The sequence below is a fragment of the Hetaerina americana genome, unplaced genomic scaffold, assembly GCF_022747635.1.
Source record: "Hetaerina americana unplaced genomic scaffold, ioHetAmer1.1.p SCAF_7, whole genome shotgun sequence".
Lineage (NCBI taxonomy): Eukaryota > Metazoa > Arthropoda > Insecta > Odonata > Calopterygidae > Hetaerina > Hetaerina americana.
This window is the reverse complement of record NW_027287316.1, coordinates 4,441,448-4,465,621: the sequence shown is the minus strand read 5'-3', so window position 1 is coordinate 4,465,621 and position 24,174 is coordinate 4,441,448.

Here is a 24,174-nt window from a genome sequence, read left to right as displayed (position 1 = left end):
GGCTGGGAGTGTTAGGTCACCACCCGTAAAAATGAACAATAAAACATGCAAAATCAACACATGCATGCAAAAAATACCCACGGTGACGTAAACACTTGTGCAAAAATCCCTTCATCAAACACTCATGCAAACACATATACCATAAACTAACCAACGAATGCACCCCAGGATGCAGGACGAAATTCATCCAACAACGCGCAAGCCAGGACATGAAAAGCAAGAAGGCGAAACTCCATTTCCACATGAACATGCAACATAAAACGCTCTCCTTCTCAAGGACACAGGTAGGGAATGTGACCAAACACTGCAGGTAGCGGGAGGACCCCCCGCACGAAGAGGGACGAGGGATGAAAGGGGAAACCAAAAGCAGACAAAGTATAGCCAATAATACTGTTAAGAGCACTTCACCACCTAATGACACTCAAATGCGGTCATGCGGGAAGGGGATGCTGTATTAGGTCATGATATTTAGTGATAATAAAGTCCAACCTCAGATATAAAAGAATAAAACAGGGAAGACGGCATAGAAAATGGAGCGTGGAAGAATTGACCGGAAACATATGAAAAGAAAGTCAACAGATTTAAGGAAAAGTCATCTACGCATGAGCGGGAAGGGTGTGGAGGAAAAAAAGGGACTGCGTCAGAAAGGGATATCGAAGCAAAACTATTGGAAAGGTAAATGGGGAAAGAAAACCATGGATTATGGTAGACATTATTAGATGTGTGAACAAAAGAAGGCAATGGAAGAATGTTATGACAGATTTAGGTAGAAGGAAGTATAAAGAGTTAAAGGATAGGCTGAGACGGATGGGGCAAAGGAAGCGGGGTATAAGATGCGGTGCGAGGATAAGGAAACTTATTAGAAGAAGGGTGGACTAGGTTCCCTTTAGAAGAACGTTAAAGCACTGTCAGGAAGTAAGAATGGAAAATCTGTGAAAACGGTCAAGGATGGATCAGGGAAAATATAGGCTGAACAAAAGAAGGTCAGAAGGAGATGAAAGGAATGTAGAGAAGAACTAACTGTGCGGCAAAGAACTTAGGCCAAACAGCTGAGACATATAGTAGTTTGGAAATATGACTAAGATGAATAAGTCCAGGCTTATTGTATAGCGAGATGGAGAGATCATTCAGGGAAATTAAATGGAATGGGCACACGTACCCTCTGTATTCCTCCACGGTTTAAGAAAAGGTCGGAGGAAGATTTTTTATTGACTAATATCTATGAGAGAAGAATTTGGCCGGATGATTTCGTCCGGTCAGTGTTTTTAGTTCCTACTGTAAAAACGCGAAAGGTAACCATATGCGATGGATACAAAGCAATGAGTTTGCTTTCTCACGAAGCTTAAGGGTTTCTCAGGATCAATGATAAGAGGGTAGAGAGTGGGTAAAATATATACTTTGCGGATGATCAATTTCGTGCGGGAAAGGGAAACGTATGATTCAAATGCAGTATTGTGATACAAAATAGAGAGCACCAAAAAATACAACCTGGAGGTATTTGCCTGTTTCGTAGATTTCGAGAAATCGTTTGATAGAGTGAATTGGGTCGAACCGAAGAAGGCGTTGCAGAAGATAGGAATAGATGGAGGGATGGAATGGAGGGACAGGAGGCTAATCCGCAACCTTTGCATGTCTCAGACTGCTCAGGCGCGAGTGGGGAACGGGGAATCCGGATGGGCAGTGTTAGGAAGGGGTGTAAGGCATGGGTTGCCCATTATCACCGTTGCGGTTCAACGTATCTGTGCAATAAATGGGCGAACTGGTGCGATCTGGCGGCCTTGACGCGGACTATAGCCCCGCCCACTGGCGGCGCTAGTTGCCTGAGACCCGATGAGAGCCGTCTGTGCTTGGCGGATCGTCGAGCAGCGCGTATGGTGCCAGTTATGTTAGTTTTTGTTGTCCCTGTTTTTACTGTTTGTCGAAAATGGAAATTGACGAAATCACGGAGCAACGAATCAGCATCAAGTTGTTTTGGTGAAATGCGGTAAAGGTTATCAAAAAATTACTGAAATTTTGAAAGCTGTTTACTGTGATGATGCTCTGAATAAAACATCTTTATCTAGGGGATCGAGATGGTGCGGGGGCTAACGTACTGGCTTCCTACCCAGAGGGCCCGGGTTCAAATCCCGGCAAATGCCGGTGTTGAATATTTTTCAGTGGCATCTCGATCCCTACTTGAGGTACTTTGTGGCGGGCACTTTGAGTGAGTACGCCGCCCGTCGGATGGGACGTTAACCTCCGCGTGACCCCTCGGCGCCTTTCGTAAAGAGCAGGCTAAAGCCGACGCCGGGTTTGTGTCCACCCTTCATCCTTTCCTGTCCATCCCCTGTGGCGCAAATGACCTCAGTTGTCGGTCGCCTCCTCTAAATACTACTACTTGGCTTATCTATTTCCCAGGTGATGTATAAAATCTCCGCGGCCGTTAATTTTTATACCGTTTGATGATTTAGAAAAATATGTCGACAATGGGAGTTGATCACTCCTTGGTCAGAGCGGGGTTGATTGTCTGCACGACTAGATGGCTGATCACCGGGAAATTCACTCCCCATTAGAGGATTATGAAGTTGTTGAAGCGGGGCTTATTGATAGGGGCCCTTCCAGTAAGTGTACAAGATTCCCGTAGTGACGCCTGCTATGAGCTTCCCCTCCCAGCCACCCCATTATCGTCAGTAGTGACCTCTGCAACCAACGCACAGATTAAATGATGGAGGCATCGTCTAAGAATGTGGTGCTTAAATGCATGTCGCAGCAGGATGACCTCTGCAGATTCATCTCCCTGAGCAAGTCAGCCGGGAGAATTGAAGCTGTTTGTTATCAGATCAATAGCAATATCTCTTCTATGAATCACTTGAAGCATTATTTTCTTATTCCAGTACATCTTGTGAAAGGTTTCGTACATTTTCAAGTCCACATACTATATCACTGCTGCGTAGTAAGCCAACACTTGTGGACCCAATTAGTCGTGAGGTCTATGTATATACTGTATATATATATATATACTAGCTGAATACCCGGCTTTGCACGGGTTAGGGAGAAACAGTAATATAAATATACTACATAAATAAAAAGAACAAATTATAAAGTACAATAATACACTACTTCATACAAATTTAAGAATCTTTTTTATTTAACACCTGTTTATAAACTGCATTTTTTGTTTCATATCCAGGAGAAAGAATATATAAATTTTTAGGCGAACCTACTCTGGAGCAAGCAACATAAAGTTGCCCGTGGCTAAAACATGGCGATCTTAGATCAACACCACAAAACTTTAAAGACTGTCCCTGTGATTTATTAATGGTAATTGAAAAAGATAGCCGGACTGGAAACTGTAATCTTTTAAAGTTGAGGGGAAGATCAGTTGGGATTAGAGGTATCCGTGGAATAAAAATTATTTCACCTTTTCCTTTTCCAGTTAAAATGACTGCCTGGATTATATTTTTCATTAATTATGTCACACACAATCGTGTCCCATTGCAGAGTTTTGGTGGATCTAAATTTTGCAATAAAATGATTGGAGATCCTACTTTAAGTATAAGGCGATGTTGTGGCAATCCAGCTGGATCAAGTGAATTTAGGAAGTCCGTTGAATAATTGACGGCTTCGTCAGCATCCACTACGGTATCAACCGATTTATATTCAATCACGTCTCCTGGCAGCATGGCTAGTATCTCCTTGTTAATTTCATTAACATCATCGTTCTTACGAGCAAGAATGGCTCTTTCTCGCAACCATTCTAAATTTTTATAATTTTGATTAACGTTAGGATAGACTGCTTGTATCATATCGCGGACAGTTTTCACCGATACACATAAATCTGATGACAATTTTATCATACCAGATGCTTCAATAACTAATCTATCTTCTCCAATCTCCAAAAGTTTATTTACAAAATTTTGAGCATTCCCATCTCTTAAGAGGATTCGAATCATGTTTTGTTTAAGGCTAATTTCTTGGACATGATTCCATAGAACAGAATGTTTTAAACAGGCATAAATTTCATCGGCTGGAGTCGATTTTGGAATGACAGGCAGAGTTTGACGGAAGTCTCCACACAGGAGTACCAGAGCTCCTCCCATTAAACTGCAGTTTCCTCTAAGATCTTGAAGTGTTGCGTTGAGGGCCTCAAGAAATTTTTTATGAGCAATCGTACACTCATCCCATACTATCAATTTACATTCTATAAGAACTTGTGCCTGGCCGCTTGTTTTATTTATATGACATGTGGGATTTTCTTGTCGGGAAATATTAAGTGGCAACTTAAGGGCAGAGTGGGCTGTTCTTCCTCCTTCCATTAATGTCGCTGCAATACCTGAAGATGCAACGGCTAGAGCAATTTCTCCATGAACCCTGATTTCAGCGAGAACTAAATTAATTAAAAATGTTTTTACCGTGCCACCAGCAGCATCAAGAAAAATGATACGTACTTCTTGTTTATCTACTTGATCCATTATTGTTCCGTACGCGAATTTCTGATCTTCATTAAGAAGTGGCTTTTTATCCGCGATGTATGCTTCTAAGTCTAAGACATTGTAGATAGTTTCACGTATATAATCTGGATAAAATACACCCTGTTGATCTTGTACAGGTGCAAAAAGACTGACTTCCACTAAAGTCTTGTAAACCATGGTGATACACTTTTCCTCTAAAATAATCAAAGTTTTATTAAAAATGTCAGAGTTAAACGTAATATCCAATGTAGGATTTTCACTTCGAACTTTAGCCAGTATATCCTCACTCATTGATTCTTTATATTTTTCCCATAATGTTTTTGGGTTAGATGGATTACAGGAGGTTATTATGATGGCAAACAAAATTCGGATTTGTCGTGGAAGAGAAATCAAACTGGCCTCTCGCAATGAGTCATCCCAGTGTTGATCTCCTTCTAGCAACCCTAAATTCAGGCAAGCTTCTCTGAATGTCTCACATATTTCTCCGTTTACCGTTCTTAATTGTGCAAATGAGCGAGGTCCTCTAATGGTGTGTAGAAGCATTCTTAAAAAATAACATTCGGCGTTGTTAGGATGGACTGTGTAGACTCGGCCCAATGCGTCACATGAATAAATATTATTCTCAGGATCAAAGTTGCCCATTTTTCTTCTACAAAAGACTTTCCTTGATGTATTCCACGTATAATATCTCGGCAATTCTGAATACAATAGTGTTCTTGCAAAAGTCCTGCTGGCATAGTTGGAAAAATGCTGTTTCTATGACAGCAAAAAAGTAAACAAATTACATACATACAAACAAACACTCTCCTTTATATATATAGATAGATAGATATATATATGTATAGTATATATATATAGTATATATATAGTATATATATAGTATATATATAGTATATATATAGTATATATATAGTATATATCTATATATATATATATATATATATATATATATATATATATATATATATATATATATATATATATATATGCTTTCATAGACGTAACACGGAAGTGCCGAATAGTAGAATACACAGTAACACATAATATAGAAACAAAAAAAAAGAGAACACACACGTATTTTCTTGATATTTCGACGGAAACAATCCGTCTTCCTCTGAAGATATAGAAGACTTCACTTCTATATCTTCAGAGGAAGACGGATTGTTTCCGTCGAAATATCAAGAAAATACGTGTGTGTTCTCTTTTTTTGTGTTTCTATATTATGTGTTACTGTGTATTGTACTATATATATATATATATATATTATATATATATATATATATATATATATATATATATATATATATATATATATAGTATATATATAGTATATATATATTATATATATATATAGTATATATATGGTATATATATATTTTATATATATATATATATATATATATATATATATATATATATATATATATAAAAACACAGATGTAGATTTTTAGAATATAGAGACACAAAGAAAGGACACTCACAATTTGTTATTTTACGTTTCGACAGCACGGCTGTCGTCTACAGAATCTTGATTCTGAAGACGACAGCCGTGCTGTCGAAACGTAAAATAACAAATTGTGAGTGTCCTTTCTTTGTGTCTCTATATTCTAAAAATCTACATCTGTGTTTTTATATATTTGTGTGTCGCCGAAGAGCGTTCCATTTCGAAGATATTTTTTATATATATATATATATATATATAATATATATATATATATACTATACCTACAGAAACCGGATTTAGCGACTATTTTCCACCTACCCCCACCTTCCCTACCAACACCAGGAATTCCACCGAGCCGTTGCCACCAACAAAACCCTTCTCAATCCGTCCCTTCCCCGCCGGCTGACCAAGGAAAAGATACTGCCGAACACGTGCTGAACCTCTCTAGCACAACGCTGAATCAGCACCAAACCTCTCTTCTGGGAAAAGGCCTCTCTTTTTCCCCCACCCCCAAGGTTAATCACGTGACCATCCTCGCAGACGTCATCAATTTTGCCAGAAATCTTAGATGGCGACATTTCTGGGCGATGCAACCCGCCACTCAATCCCCGGCACACACACACAGCGCTCTCACCAAGTTCCGGCCGCCTTCCCACCTTGAGCCTCCACCGCTCCCTCCAAATCACCCGGTCGATATCTTTATCAATCTTCTCCTGTCCAAAACATCTAGTCCTTCTTTCCTTAAATCTCTAAACCCGAAAACTAATCTCTCCCCGGCCGAATTAGCTGAGTTAAAAAAACTCACACGCAACCCCAACCTAGTCATCACTTCTGCCGACAAGGGTTCGACAGTTGTAATCCTAAACACTACAGACTACCTTCAAGAATGCAACAGATTACTCTCCGACACTTCCTCCTATCAACATATTCCTGCTGACCCTAACCCCGCATTCCAAAAAGAAATAATCGCTTTCCTCCGAGACAATGGCCCTAAGGAGAATCTTTCCCCCAGGGACATCTCCCTCCTTTCCCCTTCCCAACCTCACACCCCTCACTTCTACATCCTTCCTAAGATCCACAAACCCAACAACCCAGGCCGTCCTATAGTCTCCTCGCGTAGCTCTCCGACCGAAAGAATTTCCGCCTTCGTGGACCACTATCTCCAACCTTTGGTTCACTCCCTACCCTCCTTTATCAAAGATACCTACCACTTCCTCACATTGCTCCACTCAACTTCACTCCCTCCTGACACCCAAATTACTATGGCTACAATCGATGTCACCTCCTTATACACATCCATTCCTCACCAAGAAGGCCTTTCTTCCCTACGTTACTTCCTCTCCAAACGCCCTACCCCTCAAATCCCCAGTACCGATTTTCTCATTGATCTTTCCAATTTCATTCTCACCCGCAACTCCTTTTCTTTCAACAATACCCATTACCTCCAAATAAAGGGCTGTGCCATGGGCAGCAGATTCAGCCCTTCATATGCAAACCTCCACCTCGGTGTCCTGGAAGAGAATTTCCTTTCCAACTATCCTCTGCAACCTCTCCTGTGGCTCCGATACATTGATGACATCTTTCTACTCTGGCCACACAGCATAGATTCCCTCAATTCCTTCATCTCCCAACTCAATGATTCCTCATCTCTGTCTTTCACCTCGACCATTTCATCCTCTCAGATTACCTTCCTCGATGTTAATATTTCCCTCAGTAATAACAAATTCCTTACCTCTGTTCACACCAAACCTACTAATAAGCAGCAATACCTTCATTACAGCAGTTGTCACCCCTCCCATACCAAGCGCTCCCTCCCTTACTCTCTTTCTATCCGCGGTCACCGCATTTGCAACCATCCCGAATCCCTTAACAAATACCTTAACAACCTTCACCACTCCCTCCTCCAACGAGGATACCCTGATTCTCTCCTCCATAAAAAAATACTTAAACATTCCTACACCCCCAAGCCTGCGTCAACCACAGACTCCCAGCCTCTCTCAATCTGTACTACCTACTTCCCAGGCATTCAGTCTCTCAAATTCATCCTCAAAGACCTATTCCCCATCCTCAAAAATCACAACACTTCCTCCAACCTTCTCCCCAATTGCCCCTCTGTCACCTTCAACCGTCCCGCCAACCTAGCAGATATCCTGAAATCCACCAGGCCACTCTCAAAATCCCCTCACACCCCCAGAGCCATACCCACTCCATGTCATCGAGCAAGATGCAAAACCTGCCCTATTTTCACCACTCCACCCCACTCCATCCCACCATTCAACTCTCTCCCGCCCTTCCCCTATTCCTCTTGCACTTCCAAGAATGTTGTTTATCTTCTTACCTGTAAACTCTGCCCGTCCTTTTACATAGGCCAATGTTCCACACCACTTAACATTAGGATTAATAACCACCGCGCCTCGTGCAATCCCTCCTCCCCGTCCGCGGGTCTCCCCATCCCTAAACATGCTTCCCATCATAATACCCCCTTCAACCAGTGTTACAATGTTTCCGTCCTAGCGTCCCTTCCCACATCCGATAACCCTATAGAATTAAAAACGCTTGAATTGGCATTCATTTACATCTGTATGGCCTATCAGCATCCGGCCCTCAATGTCGTTCACTGATGGGAGTGGCCTAAAATTGTTACCTCCACCCCTTCCCTCTCCCTTTCCTCTCCCCAACCATTCCTTTCACCCCTCCTTCGCCTCCCGTTCTCCCCTAACCCTGGCCCCCTTCCCTTTCTCTCGCACCCCTCACCTCAACAATTCCAGCAGTCATTACTACTACATCTTCAGAGGAAGACGGATTGTTTCCGTCGAAATATCAAGAAAATACGTGTGAGTGTTCTCTTTTTTTGTGTTTCTATATTATGTGTTACTGTGTATTGTACTATATATATATATATATATATATATATATATATATTCATGCGAAAACCGTCTCAATCCACATACATGCAAATACGTAAACCATCAACCAACACACACATGCACATACAAATCTAATAAAAATCTATCTAATAACGTGGAAATAAGAATAAAAAAAGCAAGAAGGGGAAATTCTGCTATTACATGGACATTCTTCATATAATGGTCTCCGCCCCCAAAGACACAGGTCAAGGGAATGTGACCTACGGCAGGAGGTAGGAAGCGGAGGCGTGCCCCCCATATTCGGAAATACCGATCGACCCTCCGTTTCTTTGCAATCCCCTTGGACACCGTAGGATTCACGCAGCTCTAAGGAGTAGAAGAAGTGCTTTATTTACCCTGTTACGTCTGAGCATCTTTTTCAATCATTTATCTTCCAACATGCATTCTGATATTCCCTGTGCATCAATTTCATTTTGAGGTTGAGAGCACCAGGGAAAAACTTGGTTTTAGGCAAAAAAAGGAAACTTTCTTCCAATGACCTCCTCCATTCTCCTCTTGCCAATAAATCGCTAATACGTTGCTGATTCCGCTTTTTCACCTGGTGATTACTCAAATTTGAAACCATTGTTTTATAATGTCGTGGTGAAATCTTAAATATAAAGTGTAATTTGCGTTCATACGTGAATTTTGCCACCACTTTTGATCATGAGTTCATGTCGAACCTTTGAATCGTTTCATTTCGTCCTTTATTGTGGTCAGCCGGAGGTGATGATCAAATGATGCTTCGAATTTGCCAATTTTTCTCCTAGTACGACTTTAAGTGTACACTGCATTAGAAATCAGCGATAGTTTCAACGCAAGATATCAGCACCGCCGGTGATGAGCAATGCTTGGGTGATTTACGGCGCAATAGTTCTCTCGTTTCTGTTCATCCAATTTCTCTCATCTCGAGCACCGTTGCCTCAGTTGCTTTTTCGGGGTCATCGCACCGACAATGACACCTGTGGTGATGGCATTCAGCAACGGTGCAGTCTCACTTCGGCTCTTTCATGTGTTCATGCTACGGTCAAACTCTCTCGGTGCTGAATATCGCGAGTAATACTTGATCGTCAGTACCTTTAAATTAGCATTTGTGTTAATTCTGAAAAAAGATTGTTGTTAAGAAATATAGGTATTCCTAAGTCTTACATTCTCAATAAGTTATACTCGAAGAAAAACTACTCTGTATAAGCTTCTTTCATGGAATAAAATACTGGAATAGAGTATCATTCCCAAGCCATGAACTGAGACTCGTTCGATTTCGATGTGACTCCGCCGAATCGATCGATGTTCTCTCATGCTTCGATGCGTTTCGATTATTTGATTCCCAGGCTCTGGCGGAGTTGAAGTATATTGGTATTTAAATGATGCCAACACACGAAGCAGTTGTTCGCGTATATTACGCAGAAGAAATTAGGAGCAGGTATATTAAGTGATACGATATTGATGAAAAATTGATTTACGATCAGATCTAACGGTATAAGCTGATTCAATTCCAGATAGAAAATTTAGTTCATTACCCAAATAAACCAAGAATAATTTTTTAAAACGTCACCGGCACTTCACATTAATTTTTTTTAAATGGCTACATTTTTTGATCGAAACGCTGGAGGTTTGCTTTTGGCTCAGTAAATCAACCGACTGAGCATTTCTTCCACAGTGGCCCGGTAGAAAATGATTTGCATTTGCACCCCAATTACTTCAAGATTAATCGTAAGATTGGTTAATGGCCAAGGAAGTCAACTTATTATCACTGTAAACAATTGTATCCACGTGCTTAAGTCATTTTGGGATTGATTGGCTGACGACAGAACGAGTGTTATAGGCATTCCTGACGTCACTTTGGGAGGGTTTGGTAACAACTCGCGAGGAGAAGTGAATGTTCAAGATCAGAATCAAGTTGGAGGATTGCTTTTGGGTGAAGTGGGGTACAGGGGTGTGTGGCAGGGATTTGGCATACATCGTTCAGGGGCGAGAGACCCTGAACGTGCCTTGCAGGGGAAACAACACCCGCCTCCATGCTTCTCCGTGGAAATATTAAGTAGTGCCGCACCCTGACCTCGCTTAACCCCGTCTTTCGAGTCGAGACGCCTTCCCATGATCCTCTTCGCTCGGAGAGGGTCATGGGAAGGCGATGGGGAGCGAGTTAAACTCCCTCCTGGTCACCCGCATTGCTGCCGGCGCAAGTGATTAGCGTTCAAGTCACGCGTGGGTGGTCACGCGTTGAGTCATACCGATCGGAAGCAGAAAAGGAACACGAGGATTTAGACAACCAAACGTGAAATACAGCACGCATGCAAGGGAGGGGGGGCGGGGGGCAACACGATCTGTGAATAAAATATGCCGTCAATTTGAGGAAAATGATTGCTAAGCACATTGATAAGTCAGGAGGGTAGTAACCGCGAGGAAGCGAAGAAAAGAGGTTGTCTAGAAATGTGAAGGCGAAGATAAATATTAAAGTCGAAGGTCGTAAACTATGAGTGATGAAACAATTCATCTATTCCGGAAGCATTTTATAAGGTGGGAAAATTAGTAAGACTATCCAAAAAGGAAATGCGTAAGGTATAGAAGTTTACAAAGAGGCGAAAGTTTATGACAGACACCTTGAATTAATTTGTAAAGAAAAGACCAGTGAAAAATTAATGGTTATCATCATTTTGTACGGAAACTTGGTAGTTTGGGCGAGAGGGAAAGTTCCTAGTTAAGAGGATTTTTCGATGTGGGTGTGGAGAAGAATTCGATATATAAAACGGACGGAATGGAAATTGAAAGATGAAGTGTTCAAGGCGTGGGGGGAGAGACGGATGTTGGGAGAAACTCGAAGAGGGCGAGACATGCAGGAGTTACTTGGAGACAGTGGGATGCTGAGGACGGTAATGGATAGGAGAATGCCGGGAGATCGAGGGAGGTGAATATTGGGCATTTTGGGAGGAATTCAAGGAGTTGGAGCATGTGCAGATCTAAAGGTTGATACGTATAAGATATTTTAATACGTTGCATGGCGATCATGGATATCCCTTGTCTTGAAGGGGAGGGCACAGTCAAAAGCAGAGTTTTATGCAGTGCCAGAATCCATCAAACACGAATCCAAATCCGGTAAGCTACTGCCAATACTATTATTCTGTATCAATAGAGTATAAGAGATTTCAATTAAATTAAAATGTCATTAAATTCTATTTCTCTGGTTACTTTTTCACAGACAATATAATTAATCCCAAAATGCAGGTCTACAGCTAAACAATAAGAAAATCAGAAAGACTTTGGAATAAGTTTTTTGCAGTATGTTGTGTTTTTGCTGTACAATTTTATCGGGATTCGTGCTTCATATTGAACATAATTTCCAAGGATTCAACTTTTCGTGAAACAAACTCTTCAGTTAGGCGCTAATGACGTTTTCAGGGGATAGAAAAAAAAACTTGATTTTTTTTGAAAATGCCCAACAGGCATCAGTAAGTTTAGGAAAAAAAGTTATATGGAAAACATAACCGGAAGAGACCAAAGATGTAATATACTGGAATAAAACAGGATAATGCCTTATTCAACTCTATTAAAAACTACACCTATTTTCAGTAAATTCTAGTTTTTTTCCTACGGATGCATTAGATTCCAGCCAGAGTTATCTAAGGGCCTTTTGGTCTTGAGGAGTACGTTTACAGCCTTAAGGACACCCCTTTGGGTGCTCGTTGCCCCGTATGTGATTCCCGACGGTCACCTCTTACGAGGGCTTAGTCGAGAGCACCAATAGTGCGCTCATCCAACCTCACGGTTTACCACATTTGGATCTATTTTGCCCATCTATTTCCGCGTCATATTTTGAGCCGAATCTCTCTCTGAGATTTATGAACTGGTCCCAGCACTCTTTCCACACGCTGGCCGCGCTCTCCCTCCAGGTGGCGCTTTAATCGGCCGGCAGTTGGTCGGGATGTGCGTGCCAGGCGGCAGATGTCGCGTTTATTCGGCGGCCGTTCCACCCCCCCCCCCTCTCTTAGGGTGTCCATCGGAGCCCGTGCCATGGACACCGGGGGCTTGACCCTTCTCTCCCGCAACAACCTCCACGCCGCCAACCCAGGGGTGATTTATACCCACTTCCTTGTAAGTGACAGGGTTCGGGGGGATACAGGTTCTTCATCTTCCCTCGATTAGCAAAAATAAATTGCCATCACTTCATTCCCTGCTGCCTGCGAGGGTCCATTTCGAAACCCTTTGCCCTCTTGTTCACTTAAAATACAATCAGTTGGCTTCCGGTCGACCAGGGCCAAGTTTGATATATAACGTCGGTGATTTTTTTCCGTCAAAGGCTATTTCCCCAAGCATTCTGATTATTTCAATTATATTTCTAACATTGTGGATATCAGTCTTCCTATTCCCGTGCACTCTGGCGAATACTTTGTGAGCCAAAAGCCCCTTCACATTCTGCTTGCCTTTGTCTTATGGAACATGGTGGCGATTTCGATCTGTCTTAAAAACTGAAGATGATCGCTATCTTTCAAAACTTCTAAAACACTTGACAGCGAAACCTTTTTGTCGAATACCACAGGTTAAATTTTCTAGCTATTTGAGGTATTCACTATCCGGGCTCGCTCCTCAGCCCAGCAATACGTATAAATGCATCTTATGTATACCAGAGGCGTTTCGATGAATACTATAAATGAGCGCAATCATTAGCTGTATTATATTATTATTAATTATAAGTAGCAATAGTCTTCCGGGTTAAAAAATGGTTTTGGCGTACACTGGCACTAAACAATGCTCTCGTCCTAATCCCTGACTAGCATGACTCTATGCATCCTTAAATCCCGTTCTTGGCATTATAGCTCATTATTTTTGGCTCCGCCTACTACCTCACACCTCCCTTAATCCCATTCCAAATGCCCAATCCTCTCCTCCCAGCCTTCTTCCCTTCCTTAACCGGCCTCAGCGATCCCTCCGGCCCTCCCCGATATCTTCCCCATCCTCCCTACTCCCGCCATCTTTTCCAATGTCTCCCAACATCCCTTCCTCGTCCTCCAACATGCGAACGCTTCATTGCTTGTCATCCTTCTTCAGTCGGTATTTTCTCCGCACCACATCTAAGCAAAAGCGGGTTTATTGTGGCGACGTAAGTATTTCCAATGACAGGTTAGTAGGTTGATCAATAGGATTGTATAAAAAGTATCGGGATCAATTTTCCCCTGACATGTGCTTGTTCAGTGCTGAATTCAGACCATCGTCGGTGAAGTGTGCGGGCATGTTCGAAGATCGCATTATGGCATTGATAAGATGACAGTGCACACACCATTATCACTGGACATTTGGCATCGCAAAAGATCTGCGCAAGACTCATCCCGGAGGTCTTTGGACGGGCGGACGACCAAAAGAGCAGAGTCGAGTGTGTCAGCCTACGAAAACCTGCAACGCCATCGCGACGATTTCCCAACCCCCTTTCAGTCCCCAATTGGTACCAGCAGACTCTTTCCAATTCCCAAAGGTGACATATTTCATCCTTCAAAGGAAACCACCATGGGACCTTATAAGTGCCGTCAAAGAGGCTTGCACGCATACCCTTAAGGACCTTTCAGAGTCCGCTTACCAGGGAGCCTTCGAGTCGCGGATATGCCGCTGGCAAGTGTGTCTACGCCCAAGGGATGCACTGAATGAAGAGTCATTGCGAATTTTAGCAATACCTGAAATATTTCTATTTTTAAAGAAACTTTTCTCGATACTTTTTTACAAACCATGTATTTACGCCGGAGATGTTCGCGCTAAATGCTCTGACACTGCGTCGATGCTCTCTCACCGCCGCGCGCCTTCCCCGACCGCGGCGAAGGGCACTGCTGCGTACGCTAAAACCTTCGAAGGGGGAAATGGAGAGGGTGGCATTGGGACAGGACGCTCCATCTAGACCGAATTCTCTGCAACACATACGCCTATTCTTTGTCCTCTCTCTCCGACGCGAGACCTTCTGACATGTCGTGGAGTCCGATGGACAAGAATTTCTCTCTCCTCTCTCTCTCTCGAACCTGACTAGGGGTCAGCCGGTGCTCACGGCCACGCAGGGAATTTGCCATCCAAGTGGGCCGAGGTCACCCGTCGAATCCTCCGAATTGAATCGGAAGTGGCTTGCCCCCACCACTGATCTCATCGCACTAATAATTAGCCAAATAAAGACAACATTTTTATCGGTCGATGTTTTCGTTATAGGACTCGGTAAGGGTTTCACACGAGCAATGCAGTAATAGATGGAAGTAAATCAAAACATTTGAAATATTTGACTTAGTGATGACATTATTTATTAGGATAGATTTTAGCTTGAACATTTTTTATTGATTGGATATAGCTAAAATATTTTTTTAAAACCATTTCCGAATTTTAGTAGTATTTACAATGCTTTAAGAATTTCGATTTCAAATTCGGTGAAACTTTTCTTCTATAGATTTAAAATTCGTCTATCCTAACGTTTCGCAAATTTAAAAATCAGCTTCACCATCGTACAATCTACATATTTTGAAATGTAGCGCAGGGCTAAGGCTTGAGCGTAAACTGTGATCACTGCCGGCTTCGGGGTTCGAACGGTGAACTCTTGCCCCTCCGCCGAGGGGTAGGCGACCCCCCAGGTGTCGCGACGGCCCTCTCCTTTCCTCGGTGGGCGCACCGATCAGGGCGGTGCCAGCGTCGAGTGTGTTGCGTGACGACGGGCCTCCGTGACCAATGCCGAAATCCCTTCTTGAATCAAAATGAAAAAAATTATCGGAGATAAAGGGATGGATTGGTCGGGAAAAACAAAGCAACGTCGAGCAAGCGGCGAAGCAATAGATTCGCTCCCTTTCCTACCAATCGCAGTTTGACGTAGTTCGACTCTCTCGGCGTCATGGCAACAGTCGATATCCCCACCTTTTCCCGACGGAATTCCTAATCGCGTCTCTCCTCGGGACTCCGAGAAGGGTCCCCTCCCATTTTTCCGCCCTTCCTCCTCCCCTCCCCCACCCACTCGCCTTCCCTCCCCGGGGGGCCGGCCCCCCTCCCTATGGGGGATAGGGGTCTCCTCTCCATCCGCGCCACGAAGAAGTAGTCAGCCGAATCGACAGTCTCTTATTTTTGACGCATTTCGACCCCCCCCCCCACCGCCAAAAATTCTCCTCCCGCCTCAAGCCCTTAGAATCATCGAGTTCCCTTTCCCATCCGCCAATATCCCAATGCTTGTAAACTGCGGACCCCTTGGCGCCTTTCGTAAAGAGTAGGCTAATGCCGACGCCGGGTTTCTCTCCACCCTTCATCCTTTCCTGTCCACCCCCTATGGCGCAAATGACCTCAATTGTCGGTCGCTTCCCCTAAAAACTACTACTAACTTGTAATCTTCAAGAAGACCACCACAGTGGATCCGTGGTCCCAAATATCAACGGTGGAGAAAATAAGACACTTCCGTGACATATTTCAACTTCGTTTCAGGTCTTGTTAAAATCCTCACTGAAATTTAAAAACATATTTCGCTCGGTACATTAAAGTATGGAAATGTTGTTGTTTTTTGCGAACTCGTCGTGCACTTCTGTTTTAATGGTGATGTGGCCTATTCGGCTTTATTGACTCTCGACGTTTAGAAATGCAAAAGGTGACCTTATCCATTCAACTGTTTTCACAACGCACACAGCCGTAAAATGGCTAGTCTTATCTGGAATAAAAATTTCATTTCTTTTCATAACGATATATTAAAAAAAAACTTTTATTATGTAGTGCCTGGACTGGTATGTTAAAATCGAGATATAGTAAGATTATTAAATTGTATTGAATCTTCGAGTTTCAAGCCGAATTTCCAATGGATATTTAAATCATTTTATAAAATAAGACTTCGCGTCCACAATTCATTCACCGCAGAGCATGTCCACGCTTTTAGCCATTTCCAAAGTACTTGAAACTGAACGCTTTGCGTTTGAAAAACAATGGTGGACAGTTTGGGGGGGGGCAGTCTGAAATGTCTCCGACCGTAGATATCGTAAATGATGCCGCGGAGTGCACAGCGTTCAATTCATTTTTGATTTCCGTAGTGCAACTTTTGTTGAAGAATGCTGCCATCTTCATGTGGAGATCGGAAACATTTTAGACAACCTTTGTAAAATATGTTTTTCGGTTCAAAAAATAATGAAAGGCATTTTTGAATAATGGCAGTGAAACAAGAAAACAAATAAATACCATAATAATTCAGCTTACGAATATTTGTCGAGTAGAAATAATTTTCAAATTAAAGGTTCATATTTAAGTTTGTCTTTAAATTTTCACTATGATTTTTACGAGCTGATTTCACCGAAATACGCATCAAAGGCATTTTCAAATGACCGTCGGTCGAATGGGAAACAGTTTAAGGAGATGGTGCGGAGATTTTTAATACGATCTTATTGAACCAACTCCACTTCCTCGTGCGAATATTCTTTATCGATGTTATTAAATGGAGCAAGAGACAATGCGTCTACGGGATAGATGATAATGCGATGATCAGCTGTGATTTTGCAAATTTTCAGCGCATTTTCTAATCCAAAATGTTCCGCTCATGTTTCTAAATGATGAATATTATGCCAAGACAAGTGAGCACCAGATGTCATTATGGCAGCATTTATATCGTGAAATTTCATAAAATCAGTGGATATGCGACTAGAAGAAAGGAGAAGCCATTGTCGGTGTACATTGTTTGATATTTACAATCGGCAATCTATTTACGTATAGGTAATTGTCAGATGCATTGAATTTGAGTGATTGCATTTTCTGACGTCATTTCCTCCTCTGTTGTTGTTGAAGGTCTTCATGTTGACCTCTTGTGAGATACATCCTGTTTGTTTCGGTCCATAGAAGTTGAGACATCTTAAAATCGCACTGATTAATATTTCGAGGTCGTCCGCGAAAAAAAGATGAAAATTCAAGTGAAATTACCGACAATTTTCTTACGAGCTCAATCTTTCTTGATTTTCTCTGGGTACTTCAAGAAGTAGGACAAATGCAAGCAATGGCACCCGCAGCACCGGCTGCATTTCGAGGGGCGATGCCTCGTCGTTGGGACCCGCAAAGAGAGCCCTCGTCGTCGTGGGGGGGGCGATTGATTGGTAAGAGTGTACGCATCCCAGTCCGCCCGTCTTTTGAACCGATGGCATTTTGATGGCGCTGGTGGAAGGAAGGGTTTCGATGCCGAGCATCGGAACGGTGAGGAATGTGTGAAACCGGGCTTGTTTACCGACCTTGGAAATGTTTTACAGTTCCGGACTTGAATTTGTGAGATTACTCCAAATGAGGAGGAAAAAAGGGAATTATAATTTTAAAAATCTGTTGAATCCAAATGTAGGGACGACATTTATAACTTTCTTTTAGCTTGGTGAATCCCCTTAATTAATGTCTTCGTTTCACGAGACCTTTCTACAAATGTTGTCATCTCCACATTGGCGAAAACAAAGACATAATTTGCTGACACCCGGGCAATATGATTTAAGGAATTAATTCGGGGGATTCATCTAGTTTACACACTATTATAAATGTTCTCCCTACATGTATCGTTACCAACAAGACTTGAGCGTATGCATGTCTGCGTATGCATCGCCATTGGTCCTGCTTCCCTGATGCGAGGTTGAAATTGGGAAGGGAACCGACATTCTGTTTTTTGTCTGCGTGTCGGGCCCCCTTGGCCGGGCGGCAGGGGGGCCCGACACGCAGGGGAGATGATGCCCCCTCCCCCGGTGGGTGTGGCGGCGATTGATTGCTCAACTTGTTTCATTAATAAAGTGCGCTTATCCCTCCCCTCGCCCGCGCGATAATTTTTTCCTCGAAAGGAACGCCTTCCCTCCTTCACTTTGTCCTCCATCTATCTTAATCTCCTGTCGCCAGATGGCAGTCCCTATACGGGGCTGAGAGGGATTTTCATTTGTATTCCGCGTGTCGCCCCCTCCCTGCCCCCCCTCCTTCTCGCCTGCCCCCCCCCCCCTTCTCGCCCCCCCTCCCCAGTGTACTGTCGCAGGGTGTGGGCTTCGTCGTCGCTTCGATGTCGTATTGATGGTCGCGAGGAATCGACGTGAGAGACGATCGCGCACGCATCAAATTGCGAAGTCTGGGCCCCGAGGCCCCATCGCGGGGCCCCACCTCTCCCACACCCTTTCGTGGGTCGGAGGGCGAGGGCCTCGGATTCAAATCTGCCCTTCGTCGCCCACCGCGTGAATGCTGGTATTTCCCGTGTGTCGGCCTGCGTTCAAGAGGCTCCGGCCACCTCCCAGCGACCGTTTGCCGAAACTATTTCCGCCGCGAACGAGATATAGCAATTAGAATTAGCTAAAACCTTCCTCATTGCGTATCTTTCCGCGTCGAAGGGATGACATGATTTTTATTTTCTCATGAATTCGGAGGAAGAGCTGAGCCGAGGAGTGTCAATGCGAGAACATCCATATTTTGATAGAAAATGAAATGTATAACTTCAAGGTGCCAGCAATTGCTTTCTAGAGAGTCATATATCCAGAGTAATGGTTGAAGGGATCCTCATTATTAATATGGCCCCACACTATTTAAGTAGATTCGACCACAATGATAACATAAAGGGGGTAGACTCATGTGCAGATAGAAATATAAGAACATCGCTATCAAATATTCGTCCTTTCCTTGGAAAATCAGGAATCATAAGGGTAAGAAATCGAAGTCATGACAGAAATATTAAGGGCATTTGAATTGCAAGGGTGGACAAGATTAAACTCTGAGCAGACATCTGACACATTCGCAGGTGCCATTCGTAAGTTACTTGTTTGTGCGTGTGACAAAATAGGTTTTTCATGAACATTCTGGGTGGGTATGAATCAGCATAATTTCATTTGTTCTGCACATGGTGGCATTTTATTTAAGAGGGGTCTGTCCTAACACCCCCCACCATACACCCTATTGGTGGCTTGCAGGGTTTTGCGTGGACGCGTAGAAGGGGCGAGGCTCATTTTGAGTCTTTTCTCGTTTGTGTGATAACGATACGATGCCATGGAGGTCGATAACATTCTCAACGGTCATTCATTTAAGTGCGAACAGAATGCGCCGGAGATTGATTGATAGATATTGAGATGCGTACTGTTTCATCAATCGCCACACTTTCGTCATTATTGTCGTCTTGAGAATATTACTGCTCGCTCCATGGAGAGAGGCGGAATGTACGAGGAAAGGTGGCCCCCGGGGGGGGAAGGGGGGGGGCGGCAGACAGGTGCAGTCGCGCCTCGGATCGTCTTCGGAAATTAGGGGCGGCGATGTGAAATGGGCCATTTTGGATCGCACCGAGGGCCGAGGTTCCCACCCCACTCCGCCCTCCCTCTCGCCCCCCCCCCCAACTCCGGACCGCGGGACATTCCTTAGCCATTCGGACGCGGTCAGCCATTTGCCCTTAAATTACCATTGAAGGCCATTTTAGGGTTACGCCAACTCTCCAAATTATATACGCGTGTGTCAAATTCCGTAGATCCAACCCGCTCCCGCCTCTCCTCTCACTCGCCTCGTAAATATCCGTGTCAAACTGGAATCTCTTGAATCTTTCCAAGTCACTGTCACGGCATTTTCCACAGTTTCTTGGAACGAGTTTTCCTCTTAAATTCAAATAAAAAGCATTTTTGTTCGATGGAAACTTTTTTCTACATGATCACTGTTCAACTTAGTGTTTGCACTGGAAAAGGTACACTGTAGTGTACGACAAGTTATTTTTTTATTTAGTAACATTAGGATGTATACTTTTAAATGAAATAAACTTTCCCAACTTATTATAAGGATTGAAGTAATAACACAACTACAGGGTGAAGCAGAATGGACTCCCTAATTTGACGGGTAAATTGTAAAAATATTAGCCAAAATAATTAAGAAAAATTTCAATTTCTGAAAATGAAATTTAATGCCATTTTATTTTCATTAGGTTTTGAAAATTGTTTCATCCAGTTGACGACATTGGTGAGCGATTCTCATATTGAGTCGTTCGAAAAAGTTTTCGAAAACTCTTCTCAACACATTTTGCGTTATTCCAGTGATGACATCTGAAATTGCTTCCTTCCATGGTCATTCATTGGCCAAGAGCTTCCAAGGTCATTCATTGGTCGCACTTTGTAAAACTAAGCTTTGAGATATCCCCAAAAGAAAAAATCACATGGGCGGCAAGGGTACCATGGCACATCCACCCGTAAGGAAAAAAGGGTGGCCGGGAAATTGTTCTTGCTGGATTTGGATTGAACGACGGGCGGTATGGGCCGTGGTACCACCATCCTGTTCAAATCAAAAGGCTTCTGTGTCGTATTCCTCACTATACTCTTCCATTTTGGGAAGTTAAACGTTCTCCGGCATCTCACAATAGCGCACAGAGTTCACAGCAACAGTTGAACCGTGAGATTCAAATGAGGTAAGTCCCAGTAATGCCTATGGAGGTCGCAGCCCACCAAACTGTCACTTTGGGGCTATGGAGACGTCTTTGGGTGAAGTCGCCCAGTAACGAAAATGTTGCTTATTTACTGAGCCGGAGAGGTGAAAATGCGTTTCATCACTAGACCACAGCGCCCTCTGTGTCGCCACCACACTATCATTGTTCTTAAAGAACATTTCTACGACAAAGCCTCGATGCTCACCAGACCACTGCATGGTAACAACTGAAAATGGCGTTGTTTCCCCCAGCTAAGCCCACTACTTCAACTCCGCTAATTTACCTGCACACTCTTCAGTGATTTCTTAAAACTAGAGAGTTTATTCTGTCTCACCTTAATTCTGCATTGACTCTTTTATTTGTATCTACAATGTTTTCATGCGTGTTCAAGCAATTCTGTCTTCATAATGGGGCTCGTAGTAGTCCAGTGGGTGGCAGCTCTGGTCCACTCACCGTACCCGGGTTAGATTTCCAGGCACGCTGCGGCCCTTGGCTTCACCGAAGCTGTGTGATTTTATTAGTACCAGAACTTTCTGGGAAACCACAGGTGACACATGGAATAATAGACTGGCCTCAATCACTAAGCCCTACGAATGTGTGGATTTCAGACATCCGTGGAGCTTAGTGATTGGGCAAACTCTTACCAACCTTACGGTTGATTGGTCTCTTAATAACTAATGGTTGCAATAATCTAACAATAAACCTTGCTTATGGTTCCTCTCGACCCATTCCACTCTTTCCACTGGAGGAAACGCGATGAAATGACACTCTTCCCCTCCCCTCCCCCCCGAATTGGCTTACGTCCTTCAAGGACGGACCCCAATGTCTCTTCCGCGCGAATGGGGGTCGGAGGGTTGTGCAGGGGAGCCGCTGGGAGGGGGGAGGCGAAAGAACCCCACTCGAGGGGTGATCCGTAAAGGGAGGGACCTCAAATCCGTGGGCATCGGAGGGCGGGCGGGGGCTGTGCGTGCGTGTTTAAGGGTTGGTCGGAGGGCAGGTGCGCCGAGCCGCTTCCATTGCCAGGCGGGGACGACTGGGGCTTTGATGGCCAACATGGGGACCATTATTTGTTTTGATTGGCTCAATCAAAATCCAAACAGTAATTTAATATAAATATACATTTAAAATCAGAAAAGGACAGTTTTACACGGGCTTCTCAGCCCGCCATTTCGAAGAATTGTTTTACATTACATTATATCACATATTATCAGTATACTCCAGGACACCGATAGAGTGTGTGGCAGGAGGACTGCATCATGGACTGTCTCATATTATTGTAATTATCGACATACTTGACCTCTATAAAAGTTCAATTAATTCCTTTAATAATTTAAATTGAACCTTTGGCATTTGTTAATATGCAGATATTAGGGCCTGGGGCAATATTGAATAACCCGTGACCAAACCCCGTTTTTTGCTCCCATACATAATTTAAAGTTGCGGCTCAGTATCCGTAGCAACCGAGTGGACAGTCCAAACTATAAGGATGCTATATATAGTATTCATAACTCGGGAGCAGGAATGAAAAAGGAAGAGGATGTAATTTGTTGGCTCAGGCGTAACTTTATGGAATTTACGCAACATATTTAAATTGAAAGAAGAGACTTAAATGATGGACAATACAGAGATTTTGAGTCCTGGCAACTACGAAGCTCGGCCCAATCGGCCGTGTGTCGTGCCCGGCAGCGGGGAGGGAAGAGCTTCCGCGGTCGTCATCCCACGAAACCCTTGTAAGAGAAAACCAGCAGCAGCAGGACAGAAGACGCAGGAGAAAAAGACCAAATTAGGTGAAATAGGAACGTGGAATGTTAGGACAATGATGAGGACAGGGAAATTGGAAAATGTTAAGCGAGAGATGGAAAGGGGCAAAATAGATATTTTAGGTCTATGCGAGGTGAGATGGAAGGATAGCGGGGATTACTGGAGTGATCAATATAGAATAATATACAGCGGCGGGGACGAGAGCCAACGAGGGGTTGCCATAGCATTTAACGAAGAGGTAGGAAGAAGCGTAGTCAACATAGAGCAAGTAACGGATAGATTATTATTAGTAGAGATAAAATCAGAACCGACGAACTTGGTTATTATTCAGGTATGCATGCCACCGAGCAACCATTAGGAAGAAGAGGTCGATAGGATATAGGATCAGTTAGAGGACATAATCGCGTGTGTTCAAGCAGGGAAACATTTGATAGTGATGGGGGATTGGAATGCGACGGTAGGCGAAGGAAGAAATGGTGATGATCTCGGGGACTACGGTTTAGGCACGAGGAATGACCGCGGGGAGAATGCAGTTGAGTTCTGCAGAAGACAGGGGTTAGTCATCACCAACAATTGGTTTAGACACAGATACACATAGCAAATGCCAGGTGACTCAGAAAGGTATCAGTTACATTATATTTGAGTAGGCACAGGATTAGGAAGAGTGTGATCAATTCGCACAGCTTCCCGGGACCGGATGAGGACTCAGACCACAATTTAGCTCTTATGAAATGTAGCGTCCGTTTCAAAAAGATAAGGCAGAGGCGCCGAGTTAGAAAATGGAATGTAGAAGCATTAAATGGTTTGAAAAGGAAGGAATACAAACAGGCGGAAGAGGAAATCATGGAGGATGGTAAAGAGGTAAGTACTCTCGAAGAAAAATGGGAGAGTTTCAAGAAAGGGTTGTCTAAAACCGCAAAAGACACTATTGGAACTGTTAACGCTAAAAGGACTAGTAAACCATGGATCATGGATGGGATGATTAAAAAAATGGATGAGCGGAGAAAATGGAAGAATATAAATACAGAGTTAGGCAAAATGAAGTACAAAGAATTAAACAATAATTTGAAGCGGGCAACAAATGAAGCAAAAGAAGCATGGTGGAAGATGCAGTGCGAGGATAAGGAAAGTCTGCAGAGGAAGGGTGAAATCGGTGCGCTGTACAGCAATGTTAAATCTTTATCGGGAAGTAAGAAAGGGAGATCAACAATAGCAGTTAGAGATAAGTCGGGTAAGATAATA